Source organism: Erpetoichthys calabaricus, chromosome 17, assembly GCF_900747795.2.
Source record: "Erpetoichthys calabaricus chromosome 17, fErpCal1.3, whole genome shotgun sequence".
Lineage (NCBI taxonomy): Eukaryota > Metazoa > Chordata > Cladistia > Polypteriformes > Polypteridae > Erpetoichthys > Erpetoichthys calabaricus.
In genome coordinates, this window is record NC_041410.2 from 956,495 (window position 1) to 968,670 (window position 12,176).

The following is a 12,176-nucleotide window of genomic DNA, read 5'->3' on the forward strand; positions in this document are numbered from 1 at the left end:
GCAGGGGGTGTCATTTTCTGTTGTTGATTTCCAGTGAATGACAAGAAATGAGGGACGGGGCAGAAAGTGAGCCTCGCCACAGTGACCCCTGGTGGTATGGAGAAGTACTGCTGCCAGGGGTCTGACTGTTTGAGCATTTACTAAATGTGAAGAGTTTAAATAAATAAAAAAAGAAAAGAAAACCTGAAACTGAGATCATATTAAGCACATATTGATGTAGCACGATACATACAATATACGAATGACTTACTTGTAATTAACAAAGTAAACTTAAAACTGTCTACTGCTTTTCTGATGCCCTCACAGTCTCTTCTGTCTCCTTCTCATTAAGGATCAAGTGGCAAAACGGTGGCCATCAACTCAAATCCCCAAAGCAACCAAACCAAGTCTAATGTGATACACCCGACTAGTGGAGATGAAGGCTCTGAAGAAAAGGAGACGCCTGATGACCAAGGCAAGTGCCACTGTCAGGCAGAGAGCTGGCATGGAGGAGCGTAATCTGAGGATGTGCCTGTGGACGGGCCGTGTGTGTGTTTGTGAATAAGAACAGTGAACTGAAGGTAGAGAGCGTTACAACACTTTAGTAAACTGCTCAAAAATGAAAGGAACCCGTTTTAATGCGAGTAGAGCATCAAGTCAATGACACTTGGGGGCTACTGATCTGCTCAGGTAAGTAGCAGAGGGGCTTGTTCATCACTTTCAGCTGCTTTGGGGCACTAGAGTGGGGGGCAACAATGAGACGACCCCCAAAACAGGAATGAATGGGTTAACAGCTGGAGGGAGGCCACTGACATTTTTCCCTCCTCATCTGTTTTGTCACTCATTTTGCATTTGGCTACGGTCATTGTCACTACTGGACCCTATAGAGGTGGCACACATAGTCCAGCTTCTCCAGGGTGGCACATCAATGCCACGTGCCATTTCCAGAAGGTTTGCTGTGTCTCCCAACACAGTCTCAAGGGCATGGAGGAGATTCCAGGAGACATGCAGGCAGTTACTCGAGGAGAGCTGGACAGGGCCCCTCGCAGAAGGTCCTTAACCCATCAGCAGGACCCACTGGAGGAACAGGATGAGCACTGACAGAGCCTACAAAATGACCTCCAGCAGGCAGGCAGGCCACTGGTGTGAATGTCTCTGACCAAACAATCAGAAACAGACTTCATGAGGGGGGCCGGAGGGCCTGACGTCCTCTAGTGGGCACCGTGGAGCTCGATTGGCATTTGACATAGAATACCAGAATTGGCAGGTCCACCACTGGCATCCTGTGCTTTTCACAGATGAGAGCAGGTTCACCCTGAGCACATGTGACAGACGTGAAAGGGTCTGGAGAAGCCATGGAGAACGTTATGCTGCCTGTAACATCATTCAGCATGAGCGGTTTGGTGGGGGGGTCAGTGATGGTCTGGGGAGGCATATCCATGGAGGGACGCACAGACCTCTACAGGCTAGACAACGGTGGGCACCTTGACTGCCATTAGGTATCAGGATGAAATCCTTGGACCCATTGTCTGACCCTATGCTGGTTCCTCCTGCTGCATGACAATGTCCGGCCTCATGTGGCGAGAGGATGAAGGCATTGATCCCATTGACTGCCTCCCCCCCCCCCCCCCCCCCCACGCTCACACGCCTGACCACAATCCAATAGAACACCTCTGGGTGGGACATTATGTTTGGGTCCATCTAACGCCTCAGCCTGTCCAGGAGCTCAGTGATACCCTGGTCCATATCTGGGAGGAGATCCCCCAGGACACCATCCATCGTCTCATTAGGACATCATCACTCTGGGGCGTTGGAGCATACAGACTACTGAAGACAATTTGGAGTTGATGCAATGAGATTTTGGCCAAATGGACTCACCATTTTTTCCCCTTGATTTTCAGGGTGTCGGTTGATCATCTTCATTTCCATCCTTTGGTTCCTCACACATCACCAGATCAGTCCATAGCAGTAGAGATGGCCAGCAGGAGTCTTTTCTCCATTGAGATCTGAAGTGTTTTCAAATTGTTCCTTTCATTTTTTTGAGCAGTTTAGAATTAGGAATTAGTTCATTCATCCTGACAGCCTGCATATGAGGCGGCTTACTTTTTTATTTTACTGATTTCAAAGTCAATGCATTAATGTGCACGTGAGGAGCATCTGAAGACGTCATAAGACCATCAGTCCCACTTCATCTAATGGAGAGGTCAGGATGGCCTCTTCTTACAGCCGCGTCTTCTCCTCTCATAAACGTGTACTAGCAGTGGGTCCCAGGATTTGCTCCAGCCTTGTGCCCTATGGCTGCTGGGATCGGCTCCAGCTTCCTCAAGCCTCTGCTCAGGGATGCTGCCATGTGACGCAGTCCAGATGTTTATTTTCTCTCTTTGTACTTTTTTTAATTTGTCCAGGACTGGCAAGAGGAGCACCGGCTAATCGCCCAAACACTAACCTTAAAGTCCCTGATGTTAAGACACCACTTTTAGGCAAAAATTAATTTGAACAGATATTTTAACCTGATTTATGTGCCTAATCTTAATAAGTTGTATTTACTCCCTAATTTTAAAAGTTATAACAACAGCCCTGATGTTAAGATAGCATTGTGGTGCATGTTGTTAACCCTATAGGTGATCGGTGTATAAGATTTAATTATTTATATAATTTATATTTTATGGTGGATTTATTAATATCTTATTTTTAAGACTATTTTATACCTAAATTTTTAAAGTCATGATTTTAGCATGACATATGGGTATATCCTTAATGGAATGCCTACTGTGTAGGTGACATTTTATGGCTTTTTATGGGGATTTTTTAGTCTATATTAAAGTCATTTTATTACACCAATTTTATAAATTACAATTATTTATTTATTTATTTATTAGAAATTTCTATGTCTGGATTTAAGAGTTGTTAAAGATTAAATGTACATTTCCCCTTCAGGGGAGCATTCTCCACTACCCTACCCTGCCCTACCCTACCCTACTCTAACCCTGGGTCCTTCCCACTATTATCTGCAGGAGGTTGCCCGGCCACTGCTGCCCTGAGGTTCAAGTCTGTTGTACAAGGCGCTATATAAGTGAATGACAGGACTGCACATACTCTGAGGCTCACTGCAGTGACCCCTATTGACATCGGGAGGTACTGCTGCCAGGGATGGCCAGTGTGTGCAGTTTATCAAATTGGAGAAGAAAAATAAAAAACTCAAAGTGTCGTTCAGATCATTTGAAATAAATAAAAATGTCACATATACCAAGGTCTTGTCGTGCTATAAGATGCTGCATTTTAATAAGAAAAGTGAATATAAAATGATGACAGCAGGTCCTAAACGTGTCTAATGCTACTCTGATGTTCTCTTTCTGATGCCCTCACAGGCTCTTCTGTCTCCGCGTCTCCTTCCCCTTCAGCACCAAACAACAAATCTGAGAACTTGACGTCAACTCCTTCAAGCAGCCAAACCTCGTCTACTGAGAAAGAAAGGCCTGTCACCACAGCCACCACGATGTCTGATGTAACAGGTGAGTGCCGCTGACGGGCACAGCAGCTCAGAGGGTGGCACTCTGGGTGATTTCTGCAAAACAAAAGTGCAAACAAGTTTAGAGAGCCTTAAAACATTTAAAAGGAATTCAAATGAGAAGCTATTTACAGTAGTTAATCCTCACAGCCCGTACGCGGCGGGCCAAAGCCACTGAACTTCATCATCAAGAGCTCCCCAGCTCCTCTTCCACCTCACGATTTTCAGGTTGTCCTCTGTGGTGCCCTTTTGAAGCAAACCCACCAGCAGCTGTTCTCAGCCGTGGCCTGCAGAGCCAAGTCAAGCAGAGGATCTGGCTGCCCCTTTCTCAGGTCACTGCGTCTACTGACCTCTGATCCTTCTGTACATTTCTCTCCGTTAGTTTTGCTTGCTCTGGTTTCTTACTGTTGTGACCACATGTCACACAGGAGGCCATTTGAAGACGTGCACTCGGGTCAGGGTCTTCCTGATGAGACACGTAACCCTTAAGAGACTTCATTGTGGCTCTTGAGTGCTGCCAATGGTTCCTACACCCCACAGTATCAACTGGACGCGCCCCCTGCTCTCTGATTGGAGGGTTACAGTAATTCAAATTCCTTCCTTATTCTCTGCAGTCCAAATCTGCTCTCTTAATGCCCTCTGCTGGTCACACAAGGCATTGCTATCTCATATTCACTTCATCCAGTTCAAGACCCTCAGGCACTTAACCCATCAGCTGTTAAATAGGAAACAACCCCATCTGAGATACCGACCTTGTCTAGAACAGGGGTGTCCAGCTCGGGGCCTGGGGGGCCGCAGTGGCTGCAGGTTTTCATTCTCACCATCTTCTTAATCAGTGAGCCGTTTTTGCTGCTGATTCACTTGTTTTGCCTTCGTTTTAACTGACGTGACTCGGACCCCTTAGTTGTTTCTTTTTCCTTAAAACAATAATGAGACTCAAAATGAGCCGCCACATGACCATGTCACCTGAAAATAAACCAAGGTGAAGGTCTCGGTCACGTTGGTCTGCTCAGGTCACCCAAACATCTTGATGGTGGTCTTAGAAAAAACAGAAAATCAACAGTCAGCTGTGGCAGAACGAGAGCAGCAACAAGTCCTGAGATTCAGTAACGGCTTTAATTAACAGCAAGAATCGGCTTCACAGTAAGAAACGGGTTGGAGTGAAATTGGCTGGAGTTTGATGTTCTGCTTTAGCTGCTCATCTGTCGGCTCGTTTCACGTCTCATTTGGCTGCCATTTAATGAAGAAACAAAGCAATTCATAGGACTGAATCCTTAAAAACAGGGCTACTAAAATGAAAGGAAAGGAGTTAATTAGCAGTGAAAACTGATTAGGAAAAGGGTTAAACGCCACTGCAGCCCCCCAGGACCGGCGTTGGACACCCCTGGTCTAGAATGCTTTTAAAGCAACACAAAGGTAACAACATAGGATTTTAACTGCATGGTTTTACAAATAAAAGTTCTCCCTTTAAAATTGTAATGTGCATTCAAATTTCAAAGAGGAGGACACTCTGTCTCCATTCAGGTTGAGTATGTGACTGTCGCTCAGTCCGCTTTAGCGCCAGTTTATGCAATTCAGGCTTGAAAAGAATGAGGATCAGTCCTGAGTGGGCACCACACCAGCATAAGGCTTAAACACACCCTGGGTGGGACGCCACAGGTGCCCATTCAGTCCTTTAGGCTGCCGAGATTACTGTGTCCATTTCTGGGCTCCATCTGCACATCCAGCTCATACTGGGTCTCCCAGTTTATCTAAGAAACAGAGAGAAAAACCAGCATTGACGTGACCAGCCCATTAATGTTCACAGTCCATCTTGGTGATGAGCCTAAGCCTAGATATACTTATTTATTGGAGTCTCTCATTTACATTTTAATGTCCCCCTGCCTGATGTCCCTGTCCTCTCCTGTGCAGTTGTAACGCTGCCCCCGATGTTGTGATCATTGATTTTTGGCACCCTTGAATATATTTCCATTATTATTTTACGCGTTTATTTAGTTTCTTTAATGTTATTATTAATTAATGTTCATCACTATTTCATAGGCGTGTGCACCCACCATTTTGGATTGCGATGCTCTTCTGCGACTGTGTTGGTGTTGTAGTTGCCCTTTGCCATCCTGTGGTTTCGTGACATGTGATCACTTCATGTATAGCGTGTCATGTCATCAGCGGTCACCATCGTACCAATCCTGGTTTCCAGAATCCTTGGTACACAAATAGACCTCCATGTTTGTTGGTAGCAGTTACTTTTGGCTTCAGAGTTGAGACTTTTGTGTGAATTTCTGACTGACTTCTGGTTTTTAACCACTGTCCGCTTTTGACTTTGTTCCTTCTTTTCCATCTCCTGTTCCACTGCTATCTGAAGCGTTCTTCTTTCTTATGTTACGAAGCTGTAGCTAAACATGTAAAGTGCCTACCAGGGCCTGACTGGTCAGCCTCAGAAACAGCAACCTGACCCCAAATGGGACCAGCAGGCTTTAAATATTGAAAAACACTTTTAAATGTCCCACATGTAGAAAAATGCCCTTTAATGAAGAGGATAACCTAAAACCCCTGGTTTAAAAGAACAAAGGCACAACAATGCTCTTTAATCCCAAAGGATTAATTAATATATTTCAGCTCGGATTTATTTGTTTTTCGTTTTTTTGTTGTTTCAGTTACTTTTAAATGAATTGTCCTATTTGATGTTCTTTCTGATGTGTTTACAGTATATCTATCATGTACTGTGACTTTCAATTATGTTTTAATAATGTTCTGTGTAATTTGTGGGAGGAGCCCTAGGAGGAGGTGCCACGCTGGCATCATTGCTGTTGGGACCGCCTCCTGGCTATATAATCTCCCAGAGGCCTCAGCAGGCGTGTTTTCATTGGCCTCTCTTTGGAGTTGTTGCTGTGTGATACTAGAATTGGATTTTCTGGTTCTTTGAATTTATTTGCTCAGAGTTTGGATTCCCATTTACTGGTTATTCTCTTGATTTGATTTGATATACTTTATTAATCTCTGAGGGGAAATTCTCTTTTTACATGAGCTTGCGGCAGTTTTCAGGTGAAAGGCCTTGCTCAACAGCCCAACAGAGTAGGATCCCTTCTGGCAGCGACGAGATTTGAACCTTCAACCTTCCAGACACCAGCACAGACCCCTGGGACTTGTCTGCTTTGGTTTGTCTTTTAGGCAACTCCCGCTTGCCTTATTTTTTCCCCCCCGACATTCCTGTTTGTCTATTTAAGTTAATAAATCCAACAGAAATTATACTCACACAAAGAGACTTTCATGAAAATGCTACGGAGGCCTCTTCCCCAGTAGAACATATAGTAAGGGGCGGTCTCAGCAGCAGTGACATCACCGTGACATCACCTCCTGGGGCTCCTCCCATAGAACACACAGAACATTAGGACATTTAATGTTATAGAAAATTATAAATCTAATATAAACAGAACAAAGAAGAATAAAACAGAAAAATAAATGCAAGCCAGAGGAACAAATCTGGCTGAAACAAAATGAAATAATCAAAACATGAAAGAAAAACAAGAAAAATAAATGCAAAAATAAGGCAAAAGGATTTGACAGAAAAGTAAGACAAGTTCCGATTGCTATCCCATGGCAAAGTCCAGAAACCAGAAGCAAAAATTCAATAAACCAGCAGAATCCAAAGAGAACAAAACTCAGAATGAGAGCAAAGAACCAGCCAGAGATGTCAAGAGGGCGGACGTCCCCTCATCAGTGACAACACACTTACGCCTCTACGTCTGTCTAGCGCTCCGCGGCACCCTGACGGTGACACTCTGATGACCTAACGGCCTTTTCTGTCTCCTTCTCATTCAGCAGCACACATGACAGAGACCCCAAAGTCAACTACTCCAAGCCAACAACACTCGTCTGCGGGGACAGAAAGGACCACCTCGCCTGCGGTGTCCGGGCAGAAGGAGACGTCTGGTGACAAAGGCAAGTGCTACTGTCAGGCAAAGACCTGGCCGGGAGAATCGCAGTCGGTGTGTATCGGTGTAAAGAATAGTGCAATGGGGTTAGAGAACATGACACATGTTAACAGAATTAAAATAACAAATTATTCAAATCATTCGGATATCCTGTGTTCGAGGTTAGTTACTTTGACATTTTATAAATTTCAAAAATCAACAAACTGAAGAGCGTTTCAACACATCATAAGGCCCTCAAAGCCACTAAACAAGACGTGGAGGCCATCTTGGCCACTTCTCCACAGCCGTGTCGTCTCCACTCTCTGAGTCAGACAGCACTTTTCACCCTTAGCGTTGACTGTCCTTCTTACAGAGTGATCGTCACCATCCAAGGTTTAATCCACAGCTCCCCTTCCACTGAGGGTATCCATGTTGTCCTTTGTGGTTCCAGACAGATCTTGAGATCTGTCCTAGTGGCGGCCATTCCCTGCTGATCTACAGAAATAACTCAAGGAGAATTCAGCAGGTTGTTTCTCCAGTGACTGCCCTCAGGTCATCTTCCTTGTCTTGGTTTCTACTAATGGAGACTGGGAGACACACAAGACCCTTCGATGGGACTGCTCATTCCCCATGAGAAGCACTGGCTACTCTTTGTTGTCTTCATGAGTGCTGCCATTAGCCAATAGCCCCTCGTTATCAAGTGAATGGCACTCGCTGGTCTCCATGAGGGTCCTCAAGCTTGTGCATAAAAGATGAGCAGAGGCCATTGGGGAGTCACAGATCTGCAGGTCAGGATCACCGGCTGGCAGTGCCATATTTGTACTTGAATGCTGATAGACACTTTACATGAATGTCTGAGACTCCTGCAGCAGGACCCTCACTACCACAAGGCGAGTTCTTTCCTGGAGGCAGATGGATGTAAATGGCGGTGCCTGCAGTTTGCTGACCTCTCGTCTCGTCTCTTCGTCTGCAGGTAAACTGTGGCTGCAGCTGCTGATCTTCCCGGTGTTCGGAGCTCTTGGCTGTGTGGTGTGTGTCACGATAACTGCCTGCACTGTGAATCATTTTAAGGGGTAAGTGAACAGCAGCGTCAGCTAACATGTGGACCTTCTGCTCAGCCTGCTTTTTGAAATTCATTTTCCACTGCCACTTGAAAAATGTAAAGCGGTAGCCTTGGAACTACAACTAAAGTCCAAGGATCCACCGCTCAGTGTTCATAGGCAGTTAGTGTTGAAGATAGAAAAAGGAGTGATGTTACGCTAATGTGGGGGGCACGTGGGCAGCTAACAGACAGGGTACAAGAGGAGGTTGGAGTATCGGCTTTGGACCTTTGACCTTTGTGCCACTCCACATGTTCTCTCTGCTCGTTTCAAGTTTTTTGTCCCCCTCATTATCTGTATGTGTTGGGAGGGCTGCCATGCTGGGCACCTCCAGTCACACCACACAGGCGGGCTAAGCAAGTTGGACTGAGGACGTTAAACAGCGTGGCGCTCCGATTGGTACTGCAGATGAAGTGCACTCGTTATGTGAACAACACGTCCTTATCTCTGCCTTCTCACGGATTCTTTCAGCTTTTTTTGTCACTCAAGGGTCCCAGTGGTTTATTTTTTATTTTGACTTCATTTCACAGTTTAGTTTTGTTCACATCTTGTTGTTTTATTTATGCGTTACCTTCTGGAAGCATCACATGACCTCCGTCTTCACACTGATGCCGTCACTGAGGCTACGCTGTTTATGTGGTCTCGGTAGCCACACTGTCCCTTGGTGGCACACGTTCCTTAGCAGTGGTTAGTTTCTATTTCCAGTTGACTCAGGTGCCCACTGGCTTTGACTTCATTTTGTTCCTTCATCCTTGGTTCCCATTTACGGTTTTGACCCCATTCTTCATCTGACGAGGCTGCTGTCCTTTTCACCATCTCCTGGCTCTTTGCTTTTTTCATTTTCACATTAAACCTCTGACACATCCAGAGTTCCAGCAGTAAAGAAATGTCTGTGTGTTATGGCATGTGGCCGGGATTGGAGGAGGTCCAAAATATCAAAGATGACCATTTGCAGGCGGACCACTCCTATAAAGGGTAGCCTGTGTTGTCCCCCATCAATGGAGAAGCACATCTCTAAATTTCCCATTTTCATGTTAACTCTTCTCTAATCTACTGTACTGTGGCTCCTTTTCTATAGTCGGCCCTGTTAGGTTTCACTCTGCGGTTTCTCCTAGTGAACCTGAACTGGCGATGTGTGTGAGAAGACGGAGGCACAAACGCCACCTTTGGTTCAAACCTCTCATTTTTATTTTATTATTTGGATCCCAAATTTGCCAGCCATATGAGTGGAGTGCCAGAGCCTGTCCTGGTGTCCGATGAGTTAATGAAATGCTTGTTCCAGATGATGAACGTCTCTTCAAGTTGAAGGTAAATCATTAGTTTATCTTTCCACTGCAGTTTGTCATTTCAACATTTACTTTCTTTTATTATCCCAGGAAACTAAAGAAATGTGAAGAAAGAAGAGAGATGCTAGAGATCAATGGCGAAGAACAGGTACGGCCGCCTCACGGAGGTGCTGCTGATTCACAAGCTCACGAGCAAATAAATAATAAATCTGTAAAGAGAAGAATTGAGAGAGAGAACAGACAGTAAAGGGTTAGCGACCAACCAGGTTAATGAAGACCAAATAAGAAAAGTTCAACCAAAAATCATAGAAATCTCACAATCAAGGCAGCCTTGTGCTGCTCAAGCTTAGTCAGCAAATAACTCCCCTCAGTAGAGGGTCCTGAAATGAATGTCATCTTCCAGTGCCATTAAATAGTCCCCAGAGCACAAGAGGTAACCAGAAGTGTTGTCACAGTCCGTGTCTCTGGATCTGTCCTTTGGTCTGTGACAAAAAGAGAAAACAAATCGGGAGTGGTGTCCCCTCGACCTTCTCGTATACTCAGATATGGAGATGGATATTTGAGGAGTCAACCACATTTATATTTATATTAAAGAACCACCAACAACAAATCAAATCCAATTAATAATATGTTGAACAAGTATTATAAAAGTAAAGTTGAATAAATCAGACTCTGCAGCTGCTGAATAAAAGGTAAAGTGCCACCTCCGGTTAGCGGAAATAACCCAAGAGTTGATAGAAATCTACGTCTTATACACAATACTTGTATGCAAAATTTGGTTGACCAAAGTGAAAGCAAACTCAAGTTATCGTGATCTCTCACACAGACAGACACACAGACATAATCCCAAAAATGGTGTTTCTGGACTCAGGGAGGTCTAAAACGTTGAGATTCACCAAAATCTCAAAATGGAATGTTTGGAGGATTCCAATTCTTAACCTACACTTCATATACAAGGAAGTTAAAAGGTGTCTGCGGCCGTGTCCCTCACATCCTGGGGACGGATGGGTGGCTGACCTCACGAGGACCCTGCAGATGCTCCTGAGGCACACGTGTGCAGCACTCTGTTTACTGCTTACGCCTTCTTAATTGTGATGGAATCAGTAACATTCTGAGATCTCTGTATCTGAAATGCTAAGTCCGTCTATCTCTTGAGCAATGTACTCATGAACTACTGGGAGCAGAACCGTGATCGTGATCTTCATCAAAAGCAAAGTGACAGGCAAACGAAGAGAAAAGGAGAAAAGAAAAAGAAGACAACAACATCTGCTCAGCGGCAAGAAAACTGCAGAGGTCGATGATGTGATGAAGAAGACCACAACAGGAAAAAGGAGAAGAAGAAGAGTAGTGACATCTGCTAAGTGTCAAGTGTGGGCTAAAGAAGATAAGAACACCAAAGACCAGAGATGTACATCACAGGTGGTCCATATGTCACTACGGAGGGTAAATTGATGAGCATCAGGTGGGGGAGGAAGACCACAGGAATGGCAAAGACAGAGAAATGCAAGTGACCAGATGGCAATGTGTTTCACCCACTAATTCCAGTTCAGGGCCATGGAAGCTGGAGCCTATCCTCTAATCACTGGGCAGAAGGCAGGAGTCCACCCTGAACAGATGCCACTCCACTGATGTGGACACAAAGGGCACACTGGAGTCACCAGTTAACTTGATCGGGTGTCTTTGAAGTGTAGGAGGAAAAGTGCAGAGACACGGAAAACGAGCAGCCGGGTGAACTCGGGACGCCGTCTCTGTAAAAAGAGAAGAAGAGCAACACTCCCACTCCTGCTTTAAGGGATACGCCATCCTAAAATGACAGCAGCTCATCTGCTTCTTACCCAGCGTAGGTCCTTGTTGTTCCTATCGTGCTTTCATAGAGAAGACGTTTCTGATGATAGAATGGGCATCTGTGGCGACCAAAGCAGAGAAAAGTATAAAATATAAACCACGTGGGGCAAGAGACACACGGGACAGTTTAGTTTATGGGATCATGTGGGATGTGAGAGCCTATGCAGGCAACATTGGCACAAGGTAGGGACCCGTCCAGGAAGGGCACCAGTCAGTCCATGACTTTCAGTAAAAGTTTAATTTTAGAAAACCATTTTAAAGAGTGACACCATTTTTTATTATTTTTTTTTTTTAATTATTATTATTTATTATTATTTTATTGTCGTATATATACTCACATATAAGTCAGGTCTTGAAACCCCCAAAATCAGATCCCGACTTATACGCCCGTTCAAAAATACGACACTTAATTGTTTTTTATTTTACATCTTCTCGCCTCCTCCAATCTCTCATCAGTTTCTCACACACATTGAATTTTGTTACCAATTTCTTTCGCCACTTCAACGCCGTTTAATTTAAAACCAGCTTCATAATTTCTTCTGATCTT